This window comes from Castanea sativa, chromosome 6 (genome assembly GCF_040712315.1).
Source record: "Castanea sativa cultivar Marrone di Chiusa Pesio chromosome 6, ASM4071231v1".
Lineage (NCBI taxonomy): Eukaryota > Viridiplantae > Streptophyta > Magnoliopsida > Fagales > Fagaceae > Castanea > Castanea sativa.
The window spans coordinates 20,020,854-20,035,245 of NC_134018.1; positions in this window are offsets into that span (position 1 = coordinate 20,020,854).

Here is a 14,392-nt window from a genome sequence, read left to right on the forward strand (position 1 = left end):
TTGCAAACAATCTTCTTAAAGCTGACGGCATTCGAATGTCTCTTACCTCAAGCAGACACTGTCATATGCTGTTATCATTCTCTACTAGACCCTTTTGTTCAGCTGTTTGCTTAAAAGTGTTGGGGTTTATGCCAAAAAATTCAATTTATTAACATATCATAAATAATTAGATTGTTTAATTATATGAGACTATTTATAAATGAACTGATGAGACATTATCTTAGTCCATGAGATGCATTGTATGTGATTTATGTGATTTAATCACAGAAGATGTAAATCACAAGTTCCTTGTAAACTCAAAATGTAATTCATAGTCGATGATAAAATTGGGCGTTTCATTTGCGAAGACTATAACATATTAACTAAGATGATTTGTCTTGATCATGGAAATAGAGATTTCTAGTTGATATGTTGATATGTTTTAAGAGTTAAAACATATTGAACTGGACCGCTGTGAGATTTATTATCCTCCTAACGACTGTCAAATGAATAATAAATCTCACAACTTCTATTTACATCAACTCTAAATCCTGAGAGAATAATGGACCTGATCATGAGATGTAGGTTGCTTTGATATATTAGGAGTGAGATCTATTAGTCACGGTCAAAACCTCAGTATGTTGGACAACCACATTTAGTGTTGATGGAACATATATTCTCAAGATGAAATTCATAATCTCTTAACGGAGATCCAAAATATTCCTTTGAGATAAATTTAATGGGTTTGGTTATTCAAAAAGTTGGGGCCAACCACTTTAGTAAGGAGTTACAACAGTATATATTTATGGAATTGGATTTCATAAATATATGATGAATAACTTAAAGGATTAAACTGGGTATTCAAGGATTAAGATGTAATAATATTCAAAGTGGTAATTTACATTCATGACTTTGTATTACTACGAATATTTTATGAAGGATTTGCATGTACAATAAAGTCTTGGAATATAATTTATAGATAAGGCATAGAGTGCAACTATGTTTATATAGTGGTATTAAATATAATTAATGGTAACTTTGGACTTATCAAGAGTTGACAGAAAAGCCCAAGGCCCATTGGAACTAGTGTCATATTGGTCCCTTTTGGTCCCATTCCAAGCCACACATAAGAGCCAATTGGAATGGCCCAAAAGACTAGCCCAATTAGATAATCAGTTATATATAAGGAGAGAAACATACAGAATTTTAGAAGTCTCTTTTCATAAGTATTTTTCATTAAGAACACACAAGGAAAGAAATGGTTTGTATATGAGTGTTGGACACTCTCCTATTCTCTCCTTAGAAACTGATTGAGAGACTACACATCTTGGGCGTTAGTGGAATTGGAGTGAAGATTAAAAGTGTTTTCAAGAACTTATGATCTTCGGTTTTGAAATTCACCGCACCAAGGTATGCTTTCTTGTTCTTAAATTCTGAAACTTACATAGTACATGTTATCAATTGCGAATGAAGTAGATTCGTTAATTTTTCGCTGCGCATGTTTTGTATGAGATACAAATATGTATTTTCCATGTGTTTTTCCAACAAAAAGTTGGATACATTATCCCATTGACAATCATTAAATCATCAAATCCTGTTGGCCTCCTTGACATGATTAAGAAGAACACGTAAATTGAACTTCTCTCCATCAAACGGTGAAATAGTATATACCCTGCCCACTACTTTTTTATAAGATCTTCTTTGTGTCCATGTTTTGTTTTTATAATCCCAACAATAATGCTCAGGAAACTCTCTATATAGATAATTTCATGCATCATGATTAATCATATTCATATAAAAAAATTTAGTGAGCATTGTCTTTTTACTTCACTCCAAAATATTAGTAATAGGCTCATGTGGTCTAAAGCATACCTATTGTCCATCTGGAAAATGAATTTGCAAATGAAAAATAGCAGGGTACATTCAATACATAGGGAAAACAAATATCTTCCAACATGCCTCTGGAGCACATACCCATCTTGCATCAATGTACTGTTGGACCTCATCATAATTTGGGACTGGTCTAATTTCCGTAGAGACACGATCTGGGCCTTTATACACATATTTATATAAGTATTTTACACACTCAATACTGCAACATATTTCAACATTAATAAGGAAATTATATTTCAACAGTAACCAAGGATTATATGGAACAACCTAAGTGTTATATACCATAATCCTGCAATGATCATTCAACGACACATGATTATTAGTATCAAATCGATTGTAAACAGGATATGAGTCATTGCCTTGGTAGGTTTCTAGCGAGAAAGGCTTTGGGTATCCTTTTTTACATTGCCCATTTTTCATACACGGTGATCTTGGATTTTGTATTCTACAAGGACCATGTATCATATGCTTCAATACAGCTTTATGTAATTGAGGTTGTTCTTCTTTACACAGTATTTCTGCTTTAACAACCCGATCGTAGTCCTCTGGATTATGCAATTTATCATCTTCATCGAGAATTGTAAGCATGTGTGCATGTGGTAAACCCCTTTTTTGGAACTCAAAGACATGGACATATACAATAACTCTTCAGAGAACCCCCTTAACCACAATATCATCTTTCAATTCTTCAAATTTTGATTTGAAAACTCTCGCAAGCAAGTCTGGACGATCTTGAGTGGTTTGTACAGGTAAAAGCTCATTTTGGATTTCTTCCCATCCTGGATTGCACGTTATTGTGATGCATAAATTTGGCTTTCCAAACTTTTGAACCAATGACATTGCATCTTGAAATCATTAGATCATATTGCGTGGACTTCTTATAAATGATGATGGTAAAATGGTTCTATGTCCAACATTTCCTAAATATAAGATGACAAAATTCGGCCATTAATAAATATTGATGCAAATTCACCATTAATGAAGTAATGTAAATTTCAAGTGTGAAGTTTACAGTACTAGTATCACACTCTCCTTCGTGGAAAGCATCTTGTAGGCCTTGGTACAGATCCGCCCTAATAGAATCTTGATTGTGCTCAAACCACCTAAGCTTGTGTGTTTCAATTTTGACATAATTATCAACAACATACTGTTGTGAAAGGCATCCTCCATACTAGATCATTGATAGATCATCAAGGCGAATCTTCGACAATAGTAAAAATAGATTTAGGTTCAGTTATTTCATAGTGTAAGCGGCATTTTGAAGTAATAGATTGAAAATAATAAAACTGTTACCTGAAGGACGTATGCATAATAATCGCGACATGACACTTTATTTCCATTAGCGTCGCATGTGTTGATATGCCATCCATATGTTCCAAATGGAAAAAGTATTGGGTACTGCAATGGATCATAATATCCTGCTGTATCTTGAACATTGATCAAATTACCACCAAACATTTAAACCAAAATTTCTCTACCACTTAAATGCCCAGCTTCTTCACCTCCCACAATAATAACTGCCACTTGGGAAGTGCTGGGAAGGCAATATTGAGGTTGGTTTAGAGGTTTTTCTTTAATGAGGAGTTTACATTGATGTAGATTTGGAGTTCGAGATAGTTAATGAAGTCTCTACGCAAATGGGTTATGCATGTTTAAGATCCTTTGAATAAGTCGCACAATATCTTCGTGAGCTTCTACAGATTGAGACATTCTACGTTGTATTTCAAGATAGGTGTCGTAGATGTACAATTGTATATGCCGCACACTTAGAGGTGTATGTGGTAAAAGACTACCGATTCTATGATAGATGACACCTTGGGCACGAAATGTATATATTCCTAGACTATTCGAGGTCATGCTTTCATCTACATGCACACCCATTGAGGTAAATGCAAACATGTCGTTGTAAAATTGTATATATTGCCTGAAATGTCTGCCCTCATAGTGTTTGCTCACAAATGAGCTCCATAAATTCAAGACAAATTGGTATGTTGGGTAAGGATATTTTTTCATCCTTGCAACACATCGAGGATGTCTCTCGATGGAACAAACGGGCATTACAAAAGTGACATGTCTTTGGTTGTGGTAGTTGGTACCTAATGGTCTCTCTACCTTTTTTAAAATCTTTGGCACAATTGTATCTACCTTGCATACAATTTCTTACATGTGTAGTACTATCAAATGTATTGTCAACACCTAATTTTAATTTTGAGGAAAAAATTAGAGATAAAGTGTGCAATCATAGCTGTAAAAGAAAATATTAAAAATTTTATCAAATATTATGTTGTAAAATAAGCAAAATACTAATAATATTTCGAATATGCAGCATGTAAACAATTAATAAAATTGAATAATAATAAACATGTAAATTGAAATAAAAATTGTGACATTGAATAACGAACCTTGTTCTCTGTAGCCATCCCCATAATTTTGATCGTCTATATTTTCAACTTCTTCAGTTCTTTCCACATCTGTAATGTAATTATAAAAACACTAATTTTTTTTAAAAAATTATAATGGTGCAACGTTTATAAATATTTGACATAAAACTTACCATCATTAACATCAGAATTTATATGACTTGGTCTAGCCTCAAAATCATTTGGCATTATAATTGGATATATTCGAGGTAAATCTAAAGTTATTAGAAACATTAAGTTAGCATTGTTCTTGATATTGACATAAAACTAACATGCCAAAATTAATATTTTCCCCAAAATAATTTTAGTCCAACCAATGAATATTTTTTAAAAGGTACAACATTATGATCTCACCATTAGTTTCTTCCATAGCATTTCGCTCAACTGGAATATATCGTGCCAAGTTACGGATATGCGTAAGACGACAACTTGGTGTAGCCTTGCGATTAGGTGCTATTAGTGATACACATGATGATGTTGAATTAGAATGCACAACGTCTTCATTTAAATTTGTTGGACTTCCCACTAAAGTAATATCACCACCCAAAGTTTGTTGTCTTCATCTTGCATAATTGGCATGACGTCTTGCCAATTGAATTTTTCTGCTTTCATTGTCTTCTACTTGTCTACTACGTCGATCATAATATCTCCGTAGTTCTCGACGACGTTCTATGTCATTGGTATGAGTCGTAGGTGTATTTTTCAAACTCATTTTTGCATTAAAATAGACAAAAAAATAATAATAATAATCGTGTTAGTTGCACATATATACATATTTAGCGCAATAATTATTCCCTAGTCCAAAGAGGCCAGGTGTATTTAAACCTGTAAACATTGGAGTAAATTATAAATGCAAGGCACTTGGCCAATGATATGTAAGAATTGTAGTAATATGTGCAATTCTAATAAAATTTAGTAAAAGTGGAAGCATGTGCTATGTTAAAATTTTGTAGTCAAATTTCTTATATAAAAGCTTTGCAAAATAATATTGCACCATTATTTTTGAGTTGCAATGGTCTGACACTAAAATATGTAAACACAATATTTTAGCCATAATATAATGTTTTTTTTTTAAAAAAAAAATAATAGCTCAATTGGTTGAAATTTCCCTCCCCCAAATATTGAAGGATATTATTTATTTATTTTTTGTATTGAAAAGGCTTCATGTTATTAATTGGTTGAAAGTCTATAAAACGTGGATTTTTATTTTTTTCCTCTTTTCTTTAAATATAAAAGTAAAAAATATGGAAAAAATTACTTCTAAATAATAGGCAAAATTTTAGGAATAAAAATACTTAAAACATTTTAAAAAAAAATTTAAAGGTAAAATTGTACTGGCATATTATTAAAATACCTAAAATATAGGTTTTTTTTTTTTTTTTGCTTGAAGTCGTAGTAAAATAGGAAACCACCATTGAAGGACTCACCACCCTAAAAAAAAAAAGCGTTGATGCAAATTTATTAAAAGTTAGTCTATTATTTAGAAGCAATATTCAACACAATTTTAAAATTTTATCTTTAAAGATAAGTTCTCCATTATCATTCTTGCTTTAGTATCTAAATAATAGGCAAAATTTTAGGAATAAAAATACTAAAAACATTTTTAAAAAATTTAAATGTAAAACAGTGCTGGCATATTATTAAAATACCTAAAAAATCAGTGTTTTTTGCTTGAAGTTGCAAAAAAATAGGAAACCTACGTTGATGGATTTTTTTTTTTTTTTTTTGCTTGAAGTTGCAAAAAAAAAAAAAGAAAAAGAAAAAGGAAACCGACGTTGATGGTTTTTTTTTTTTTTTTTTGAAGTTGCAAAAAAATAGGAAACTAATGTTAAAGGACTGACCACCCTAAAAAAAAAAAAAAAATGTTGATGCAAATTTATATTGGCAATTTTCACCACAATTTTAAAATTTTATCTTTAAAGATAAGTTCTCTAGTATCATTCTTGCTTTAGCAAATTTGCATATATGACAATCGCTTACAAAGTCATCAAATGTGTAATGAAAGGCACAAAAAAGAACAATATTAAATTTCATAAGGTAGGATATTTATATTACAAAAAATGTTTTTTAACAACTACTTGATAGATTGACTACCACTTCGCTCATCCGAATTCATCCAATGTGTCTGCTACACAATCTAACCAAACTGTTGATATGTCACCCTAAAAAAAAAAAAAAAACCCATGGTACTCTGTTATAAACTTATAATGGCAATGTTGCGGAAGGATTGACTTAGTATGTTTATTATTTTTTTAATTTTAGAGGATGAAAAAAATACTTTTCAAATTTTAGGGATTAAATTAAAACTTTATTCAAAATTTTAGGGACTAAAAATATTTTTTCATCTCATAATTTTCTTTATCTTTTTTATGAGCATTTATATTAGATCTTGCAAATGTCATATGTTAGTAATATTTAGTATCAGGGCCCCAAAACCTTCCATTATCCGGTCTTGCAATTGCAAAAAAATTTGCAATTGTGCTACAATGTCATCGTAAATGTATGATGGCACTGTAGCACTATTGTATCTTGTTTTTTAAGCACTTTTATTCTCTCTCTCTCTCTATCTCTCTCTCTCTCCTTTGTATTCTCTTTCTTTGGATTGATGGTCTCCTTTTCTTTCTCAACTCTCTCTTTCCTTATCTCTGTTTTCTCGTCTCCTCCTCTCTTACTTTCTGACTTGCTCTTGCCTCCCTCATTCTTCTAGCAACATTGTTGGCCGAAGCATGCTCTGACGAAGGCATGAGCTTGACTTTTGAGACGAGCAACCACTAGACTTCCTTCAGTCCCTCTCTCATGGCAGTGGTGGTGTTTTTCTAGATAATTTTTGTGGCGAGATTGGGATGGTCAAGGGCTGTTGTGACTCTGGTTCCAAGATTGGCGTGGGTATGGTGGTTTGCGGCGACGTGTTTGTGGGTTTGCTAATTGGATTTGGTCGTGGGTGGTGATAGATTTGGTTGTGGGTAAGGTGGGTTTCTCTGTATTTACTATTCATGGTGGTGGAGGGTTTCTGTGGTGGTAGGGATGGGTGATTTACGGTGGTGGTGGCTGATGTGGGTTTATGGTGCTGTGGTTGTGGTAGTGGCGGTGGTGGGCAAAGGGTAGTGGGCATGGTGGTGTCAGATTTGTTTGGTTATTTTTTAATGGGTTTGTGGATGGGTTTTTGGTTGGTTTGTGGCTGGATATTTGCTAGGTTTGTGGTGGGTTTGGTGTCATGGTGGTTACTATGTAGTGGTGGCTGGGTTTTTTGATAGTTTTTTTAATGGGTTGTGATTGGATTTGTGGTTGGTTTGCAGATTGGTATTTGTTGGGATTGTGGTGGGTTTGGGGTCACGGTGGTTGCTGTGTGGAGGTGGTGTGGTTGAGAGGGTGGTTGCTGTGTGGAGGTGTGGTTGAGAGAGTGACAGAGAGACAAAAATTAGAAAGGAGTGATTGAAAATTTTACACTATTTTATCGTATACTTTATATTATTTGATGTGCAAAATGTCAAAATAAAAGTTGGGATATTGGGTGTATTATGAAATAGTATGGTATAAATGATAAGGTAGTTTTTAAGATGATAAAATAGTTTTTTTTTTTGGTAGAAACCGGATGTGAATGCTTTAATAATAGCAAAAGCTTAAGAGTGTTTTGGTGGCTAGGGATACAATGGTATTTTGTGCAATTAATATATGTATATTCTCATGGTGCGCATGTCTCATAGAAAAGTAGAGTCTACATGCTATGAGGTGGATTATATATATATATATCACAGAATAGGTGAGTATAGGTCTACTTAGAATATCCACAATCGGTTAGAGCATCCACAGCCAGAAATCCCATCTCATCTTATTTTACCATCCCAAAAAGCTACTTTATCAATTATACTATATCATTTTACAATACACCTAACATCCCAAAACTCTATTATTTTACATTTTTATTAAAATATTATTTTTTAATCTTTCTTTATTATTTCTTTCCAACAACCATTTTTTTTTCAAATTCAACTATTTCAACGGTCAATTTTCAACAACCTGCCAATTTATTTTTCAATTTCTTTCCAACTATTTCAACAACCTGCCAATTTTTTTTTTTTTTGGAGAAAGAACTTGCCAAATATCAATGTACTCAAACTTGCCAACTTTAAAAATCCACATACATATATATTCCATCAAACCTGCCAAATATCAATGTAAAATCCACATGCATATTTTTAGATGCATCCTGTCAAATATTAATGTATTCAACTTGCGAATTTTAATGATCCACACACACACACACACACACACACACACACACACACACACATAGAACCTACCAACTTTTCTTTTCTTTTCTTTTTTAAGAAAGAACTTGTCAAATATCAATTTACTTAAACTTGCTAACTTTAAAAATCCAAATACATACATATGCAACCTGCCAAATATTAATGTATTCAAACTGCCAATTTTTAAAATCCACATACATATATATACATGCAACCTGTCAAATATCAATGTACCCAACCTACCAACTTTAAAAATCCACATACATTTATATAAATACAATCCACATACATAACTATCAATATTGTCTTTAGAAGGCTCGTACATATATCAAATTACAATAAAACCCCACATGCATAACTCACACACTTAAGTTCCTACAACTCCCCTTCTAATTGCCATAAATGTTCAATGAGGTCTACTTAGAGTTGAGAATTAATTTCATGGTCTAGAATACATTGATGGGTTTCAATGAACTCTGTAAATTCATTTGTGTGCTCCCGTGATAGTTGTATAGTAGGATTGTCATCAATTTGCTCATAATTTAATTCCACCAATTCATTTACATCTCGCTCATCCTCAATGATCATATTATGAAGAATTACGCATGCTTTCATGATGTCTTGGAGCGTTTCACTATAGAAAAATCTTGCAGGTCCACACACAATTGCGAATCTTGCTTGAAGCACTCCAAATGCACGCTCTACATTCTTTCTATTCGCCTCTTGGGCTTTTGCAAATAATTTTTGTTTTTGTCCTCGTGGAGATGGAATTGTTTTAACAAATGTTGACTATTTCAAATATATGCCATTAGCAAGGTAGTATCCCATTTTATACTCATGGCCATTGATTGAGTAATTAACTGCGGAGACCGTTCGAGTTCAGAAAATATAGGAGACCGTTCTAATATATTAATGTCATTATTTGACTTAGGTAACCCAAAAAATGCATGTCATATCCAAAAATCAAATTATACCACTGCTTCCTAAACAATGGTTGGCTCACGAATGTGACCAAAGTACTGACCTTTCCATCCAGTCGGATAATTTTTCCATTTCCAATGCATGCAATCAATGCTCCCTAGCATCCCTAGAAATCCACGTCTTTCTCCATTGGCTAAAAGTCTAGTAATGTCTTCGTTGTTTGGGGACCTCAAGTATTCTTTGGAGAAAATATTAACCACTGCTTTAACAAATTTTTTTAGACTTTCTATTGCAGTGGATTCTCCAATCCGCACATACTCATCCATAAAATCAGCTTCCATTCCATACACAAGCATCCTAAGTGTAGCTGTTATCTTTTGAAGAGAAGATAAACCGAGTCTTTGGGCATTATCTCTCTTTTGGATAAAGTAAGGTTCATAAGTTTCTACCTTAGATTGAATACGGAGAAAAAGAGACCGACTCATCTGAAATCTCCTCCGAAATAAATTAGGAGGATATAATGGTGTGTCTGCAAAGTAGTCGAGATAAAGTCTTTTATAGCCTGCCAAATGATCACGTTCGATATACCGATGCCGTTTACGTTGTGATGTTGAAGTCTTAAGACCTCGCTTCATTATCTCATCCTTGTCTGAGTCGTCAAAAAGCAATTTGTGAAAAAGAGAGCTACCCATAGAGACAACCTTGAAGACAACAGTGTTAGGAAATTATCATTATTATTGCAAAACAAGCAGAGATTACATTATGGAAAGGGAACAAGTAGATATATTATTTGATAAACAAAGCTTAAAATCTATCAAAGCAAAAAGTCCCCTGGTAAAGATTGACAAGAAATAAAGCATATAGTTCTCTATTATCTAGTTTTGTGATCGAATCCAGCCCTTATCATAGAGTAAGACTAGATACCAAAGGTAAAGGTATATTTGACAGGTGATGCAGTTTATTATAATGACATTAGTTGAAATAAGGTTAAAAGAGATCACATTGCTTAGGACCACACCCAAGCTGGCCAGGTAAGTATGCATTAGGATTGCACACAAACCAAGTCAGTATACACGCCTCCTCTTTCTACATGGCAAATAAAACAGGCGAGCAATTTGGCTTTATCATATCTAATAGCCTCAACGAGAGTTCATTCAATGTGAAAGTTTATCCTTAAATAACTTATGATATTTACATGTAGTGGGAATAAAGCATATGCAATGGGGCTGATTTTCCTACTAGGGATTTGATTATATGATCCCAAGTTAGTATGCATTAGCTACTTCTTTCTAAGACTAAGATTATGAAAGTAGCCCACTGTACATATAGTATGTGTGTATGATGTTTAAGAAGTTGGAGTCGCATGGATATCTATGTTTCATCTTGTATATAAACAGAAGAATATTAAGCAAAAATGAACTGCAAGATTTTGAATAGAATTTGAACACCACAATTTCAGCATACAATATAGACTCAAGATTTTCAAAAATTTATTGGAATTCTTATTCATTTCTTGACCTACTTCACGTCAGAAGTCCATTGAACTGCAAGTGAAGTTGCTCGCTATGACATGATACATTGAAAAGATAGACTACAATCAAACATTTGTATTCAATAAAAAAGTTGTCACTTTCCATTAATTGTGACCATCTAGTTTAGTTAATCAATCTTATTATAAGCAAAAATACATCATCAAACATAGAAAGGACATAAGTTTTTCATATAAGTAAAAATGATGTGATTACATAAGTGGCACAACCTACTGCCAATTGATCAAGTTGGAACTATACATCATCTACATGTTCCAAACCTACACTTAAAATAAGCCACTACCAAAATAAGGTTGAAACAAAATATCATCTACATATGCCAAACCCCAACCCTAAAATAATATACTACCAAAATAAGGTTACAACAAGACATCATCTCCTTGGGTCAAACCCAACTATTTAATCTAAATGTTGTCTTGCAAGGATTTCATCTTTAAGATTTTCAAAATAAAGCCTTTCTTTTTCATTCATGCCACTTGTATCCATGGTCATTACTCTTCCCTCCTCCATCCTCCCTAATAGTTTCAAGACAAAGCCTTTCCTTTTCAATATTAGCTCTTTGCTCCTCCCCAATCGTTTCAAGATGAAGCCTTTCCTTTTCAATATCATCTCTTTGCGCATCCACTCAAACCCTATCCGTGTTGATGCGAATAGCCTCTTTATCTTGTTCATGTGATTCCTGAATATATTGCAATTTTTTCACCAAATAATCAGCTCTTTGCGCATCCACTCGAACCCTATCCGCTTTGATGCGAAGAGCCTCTTTATATTCTTCATGTGATTCCTGAATATATTGCAATTTTTTTGCCTAATAATCCTCAAAACCCTTATCATCATCTGTTCTCTTTCGCTTAGCCTTTTCGGCTTTTCTGCCAATTGGTCTCTCTAGCACCATTGTGTCATCATCTTTACTACCAACTTGATCAATTGAACTTGGAGTTTGAGAGAGCCCTTTGGATCTTTCCTTAGGCATACTCTACTTTGGTTGGTTCTTCAACACAACCCAACAATGTTCAAATGCAAAAGCTGTTTTTTTGTCGGATGTAGGAGTTGGTGAAGCTTTATATAGCTCCTTTGCATCTTTCAACTAAATTAAAAAAAAAAAATTAATGTCTTGAAACTATTTGGAAATTAATATTGTGACACCATTGCAATATTATTTATACCTTGTCCTCCTCAGTCCCACCACTTTTATTTTGAGCTTCAACTTTAGCCATGAACCCAGCAAACCTACTTGTCTCTCTATTAATCTTTCCCCATCGACTTTGGAGGGAGGAAGCAGAACATGTGGTTCCATAAGTATTATTCTCGCAAAAGTATTGCCAAATTTTCTCCCAAATATTTTCAGCCCTTTGGTCAGTACCTTGCATGGCATCCATGCTAATGTTAAGCCATGCAGAAACAAGGAGGTTGTCCTCATCTACAATGAAGTTGCCACCACGTTTTGTTGGATTAGAGGTGACAATTTCAATAGCCGGAAAAGACTCTTGGATGGGGATTGAAGTATTTTGAGACCCACTTAAAAATGGTGCCACAAAATCAGAATCCATTTGTAAGATATTAGCATATCGTGTAATGTCTTCTTGTGTATCCATTGCTTTTAAATAGGGAACTTAAAACAGTTAGTGTATGAAGTCAATTAGAGCCAACTCACAAAGTCAAAGAGTTCAAGTATTTGTGATAAGTGGTTACTACAATTAGAAATACAAACTTAACCAAATCTACAAGAGTTGAACACAACATATCTACATAATATCTCTACAAATATAACTCAATATAACTCAGAAACACTAGCCCTTTACAGAGCCAAATATTAATAGAATACAGCAGCAAATATAACTCAAAATATACTCTGCATAATATATCTGCAAACATAGCCCATACATAGCCAACATGTACAAATGGAAATCAAATAAAACCATAGAGTTGAACACAACAAAAACCACTGATAGAACCTTTGCATACATGTTAATTTGTTGAAGAAAAAATCAATAAACAAGAACACCGATTGTCTAATAAAATTGAGATTTTGGTAATTGAAGTTGAACTTGAGCAAACTTTCTGAAGATGCTAATTCGACAGAGAGTGAAAACTGCTCGTGATGAAGCTGAATCCCACCTCTACAAACATCAACAACAATTCTTTGATCAAAACCCAAACACAAACACAAGTTGAATCCCCCTTTTTCTTGTAGAAAGAGAAAAGAAATACAAACACAAAAATTGAATACATTGATCAAAACCCACCTTTTGATTTTGATTTGACTTGAGAGACTGACGGAGTTTCGTTTTGAGCAAAATATTAATCCAAACCTACAAACCCTTGAGAACCCTTGAGAATCTTGGTTTGAAGAGAGAGTGATGGAGTGAAAACTTAAATGGGTATCTAGAGTGTTGGGTTTATGAGATGAGTGAATCGGTAAAGGAATTTGGAGATAGGTGAGGGTGAATCGGCATTCAACAGAGGCTTGGTGTTGGGTTTATGAGATGAGTGAATCGATAAAGAGATTTGGGGATTGGTGAGGGTGAATCGGCATTCGGCAGAGGCTTGGTGACAACGGCTCAGTGATTCGGAGAGAAAGAGTGAGGCTTGGTGACAGCGGATTGGTGATTCGAAGATAAAGAGAGAAGCTTGACAATGGTGAGAGAGAGAGAGAGAGGGGATGAGAGAGAGCAAAAACCCGATACTGTAGAGAGAGAGAGAGAGAGAGAGAGAGAGAGAGAGAGACTTAAATAGATTAAAATATACTATTGTGTTTTGACATAACGCTACATTACCATCTCACATTTGAGATGGTACTGTAGCACTATACCAAAAAAAATTTGGCCTTTCTCAGTTTTAGACTTCCAGTTGCTGGGTGTGTTTTAGGCTTCAATGCCAAATGTGTCTTACATTTGACATATTGCAAGCCCACCCACTGCTGATGCTCTTATAATGCCACGTTGTTAAGGGTTTTCTTCTCCCAAGATCTTCATCTATCAAATCACTCGACTCTTAGGTCTCAAGTTGCCAAGCCATGAACTAAAAAAACTCATAAGTTTGGCATTTCTTAATTTTTGATAAATTATTTGTTAAGGTAAGATAACAATCCAGATATTAAAAAAGATAAACACTAGTTGATTAATATGATTAACCTGACACAGCCCAGATATTAAAATTAAAAAAAAAAGCCTTGGGAACACAACAAATTAAAAATTACTAAGATAGTATATAGTTATCCATAAAAGGAAAAGTATAAAGACACATTTTACCATGAATTTTTTCATAAATTGCACTTGTTAAGTGTTAATTGGATTAATGTTTTAGACATATAATTAATTATATAATCCAATTATAAGTGAAACATGAGCAAGTTGGGACAAAGTGTAGTTGTAGAAGA